Source organism: Brassica oleracea, chromosome C3 (assembly GCF_000695525.1).
Source record: "Brassica oleracea var. oleracea cultivar TO1000 chromosome C3, BOL, whole genome shotgun sequence".
NCBI lineage: Eukaryota > Viridiplantae > Streptophyta > Magnoliopsida > Brassicales > Brassicaceae > Brassica > Brassica oleracea.
Window position 1 is genome coordinate 37,674,267 of NC_027750.1, and position 3,767 is coordinate 37,678,033.

A 3,767-nucleotide genomic window follows, 5' to 3' on the forward strand; every position below is an offset into this window, starting at 1 on the left:
CGAAATCGAGTTTTCCCGCCAAAAAATCAAAATCGAGTTTTTCGCCAAAACCTCAAAATCGAATTTTCCCGTGAAAACGTAAAATTAAGTTTTTCTGGAAAACCCGTAAAACTCAATTTCACGGTTTTGGCGGGAAAACTCGATTTGCCGGTTTTGTAGGGAAAACTCGATATTGTTGTTTTAGTTTTGGCAGAAAAACTCGATTTTGCGGTTTCGGCGGAAAAACTCGATTTTGCGGTTTTTGGCGGAAAAACTCGATTTTCCGGTTTCGGCGGAAAAACCCGATTTGCCGGTTTCGGCGGGAAAACCCGATTTGCCGGTTTTGTAGTTAAAACTCGATATTGCTGTTTTAGTTTTGGCAGAAAAACTCGATTTTGCGGTTTTTGGCGGGAAAACTCGATTTTGCGGTTTTTGCGGTTTTTGCGGGAAAACTCGATTTTGCGGTTTTGGCGGGAAAACTTGATTTTGTGGTTTTGGTGGAAAAACTCAAATTAGGTTTTGGCGGAAAAAAGCACAATTTTTTTTTTTGACGGAAAAATTTTATTCTTAGTTGTGGAGCAAAAACTCGATTTTGCGATTTTGGGAGGAAAACTTTTGATTTTGATGCTCAACAAATTGGAGGAAAGAATCATATGATATCTTAATTTTTCTAGTTTTATCTTTAAAATTTAAGAACAAAAATAAATGAAATATTTTTTTCAATTAAATGAGTTAACCCTGGTACCAGCCCTAACCCTTGATTATAATAGGGTCAAAATAGGGTTGGGTTAAAATAGGGCTGAGCTTATAATAAACAAAAGAGGGCTGAGCCCTAACCCTGTAGTTAACATCCCTAGAGCTTGTACACCATGAAAGAATAGACCGGTGAAGTCAACAGGTGAAACCAAATTTACACTAACATGTTCTCATCTAATAACAACATTCATTTCCATACGTGAAGTCAATTAATACAGAATTTTTTTTGAGAGATCATACAATACATTACAGCTACGGCACATATATGCTAGCTAGATCACATAGAGAGAGAGCGATTGCAACCAGACGTAATGGAAATCCAATGTACTACAACGATAAATAAAATACGTCGTTTAGAGTGATACTCTTCACAAGTTTAAAGTGAAGATAGATTTTAGGAATTCAAGTTTTGTAATCCCAGAAAAAAGTATGTTCGCTAATTAAGACCATCATTAGACTAAACATTGTAGAAGTATATACAGACACATATGTTCAGAAGATTCTTCAAAGATGCACCAAGAAAATTAGTGAATCTCCTATATATAGCATCGTCTATCTTATGTAAAAGTTTTGGGACAATTAGAAATATAGAGAAAGAGAGACAGAGAAAGACCTGAGAAGCAATGTGATAGCTGAGAGCCTGAGATGATGGTTCATACTTTTCATCATTATCTTTCTCAGCTTTTGCAACCGAAGACTGAGCTTCAGACATTCACCTTTGCATCATCTTAATGTGCACATTAACTGTAATAGGAAAACAAAGTAATATACAATTTGAGAGTCTTACTTAAATCGTAATCAATCCGCTGTCTGAATCAATCAATAGAATAAATACCTGACTCAAGGGTTGTCCAACTCTTTTGGGGAGCGCTCCAGCATCTGTTTATGTCATTCTGATCTACAATCACGTTACCTCCATGGAAGCCTACACTCCCAAGTTTGAGAAGCCCTGTTTCTGGAGCACAATAATTGGAATTGATCAGATTTATAAGAAACAACTCAAGTACCACTATGGATCTTCTTGTTGCTGGAGTCAACAAAAATAGGTACATAAACTACATAAAAGGATGCAAAGATTCAACCTTTTTGGATTTCTAGAGTTGTCGAACCCGAAGCAAACGCAGGAGGAGCGATCTCCACCATGTCAGAATCCTTTAACGATCTTCCTGAAGATTGATTGTAAAAGTGATTCAAAGATGTAGAAGATGATTTGGAGTGAAGGAAATCATACCTTTTTATACCCGATGGATCTGGAAGAATTTCGTTGCGATTGATGGAAGAAGGTGCAAGGACATGATCGAAACCCTCAACGAACCGAATCGTCACGCCGATTTAAGAAGATCCGTCTCCTTTAGATCGAAGAATCGAAAAACCTAGAAAATTATCGCATCGCTCAGAGAGCGGTGGCTCTGCAGCCATTAGAACTGAAGAACGGGCCGCATGAGATGCCAAAGCCCATACAATTTCCCGTTTAATGAAACGCTGTGTTTCGAAACGAAGTGCCACGTGTCGACGCGAGAGCTCACGACTTATCTAGCTGGATGCCTATGTGGCTTAATGAAAAGAGAGTAAACTGTGTTTTATAATAATATATACTAGGGTCGGTCCGGGCTACGCGCGGAATGTCGTATATTTGTGTTATGTTTATTTGTAAATTGTAATATGTTTTTATTAGTCTTGAGATTTTTAATATTTGGCTGTTTATTTATATGGTATTATGATTTGTAAATTTAATATTATATAATGTGTGATGCATAGTCCATGTTAATGCTTTGGATTTTAAAAAACTTTGATTTATTTAATTGTAGATTAATTGAATTTAGTTATTTTAAATACTTTAAAATTGTTTCACGTGTGCTATAGCTGATGTTAGAAGGTGGTTTTAATGATAATTCATGTACAATGATAATATTAATTAGTTTTAATGATAATATTTTAAAATTTTATTCTCGCGTCTTTAATTAGTTTTAAGAAAAAAATTATACACACAAATTCTCTATTCCGGACAGACATTTATTTGTTTTGGACTATATGTTTTTATGTACAATGTTTGTCTTTTTAACTATAATAAGGTGCGAGTACTATGTTTTTTTTCTTTTTTTTATTATGAGATTGACTATCAAAGTACTATCCATATTGATGGTATCAGAAGTTAGCGTCATACAATAATAATTTTGGAACGAAGGTATTTATTATTATTAATCATAAATAATGTGGAAAAACTTGCAATAGGAAATCATAACTTTGAACAAACCATAAGTTGAATGGGAACATGAGAACTTGGAAGGAAAATCAGAAATGATAGTTTTGCATGGCTTTGTATTATAAAATCCACGTTCAAATGTAGTCAACAAACTTCATAACTTGCTTGTAGAGAAAGTAACGTTTGCATCGTTTGTTCAAGCTATTTATGTGACACCTCTTAGCAGGTTTGAGGAGGAGGAGCATGTTGCGAATATAACGCTTCCTTTTAATATCGAAACGCTTAAGTGATTTCTTTACTTTCTCATACAGCAGCGATCAGCTTTCTTCTCATTAATCTTCCATCCAAGAGTCGTCAAATATTGTTACTTGGTATAGCTTGGATCATTGACAAACGATTCCATATGAACAAACTTTCACTGACTTTATATGAATTTATATTAATTTTATGAAGCATTTTCAAAATCATTGTAGATTAAGAAAATATTATACAAATGTTGAATACACTTAACCTTCATTATTCTCTATTTTTTGACGGAATAGAAAATTAGCAAAATAATTCAGAAAAATGTAGAAAGATTGTCCTAGTTGATATGTTACACATACGTGACAAATAGGTTTTGTAAGCAGCCAAAAAATGTAATTCCAGTTAAAAGTGTTAAAAGGTCTTAAAGAAAGACTTAAGAAAAAATATAAAATTATTTGACTATATTTAAGAACACAAAATATTTAAATATATACCGTAATAAGACTCTAATATGAATGGTTGTTTAAAAAAAAACTTGTTTTTGAGCCATAAGAACAGCTCTTACTAATTTTGTCTGATCTCT

General features: G+C 33.8%; 1 long non-coding RNA gene across 2 annotated transcripts; it reads right to left on the reverse strand.

Moving 5' to 3' along the window:
• Positions 1–764: 764 nt before the first annotated feature.
• LOC106335458 lies at positions 765–2,165 on the reverse strand. 2 transcript variants are annotated; one of them, XR_001268726.1, is made up of 5 exons: positions 1,967–2,165; positions 1,818–1,901; positions 1,571–1,690; positions 1,349–1,479; positions 765–1,062 (listed from the first exon to the last, which is right to left on the reverse strand). It is a non-coding gene; the product is annotated as an uncharacterized LOC106335458 (long non-coding RNA). The 2 variants fall into 2 exon arrangements; XR_001268725.1 differs by having other exon boundaries at positions 765–1,479.
• Positions 2,166–3,767: the final 1,602 nt, after the last annotated feature.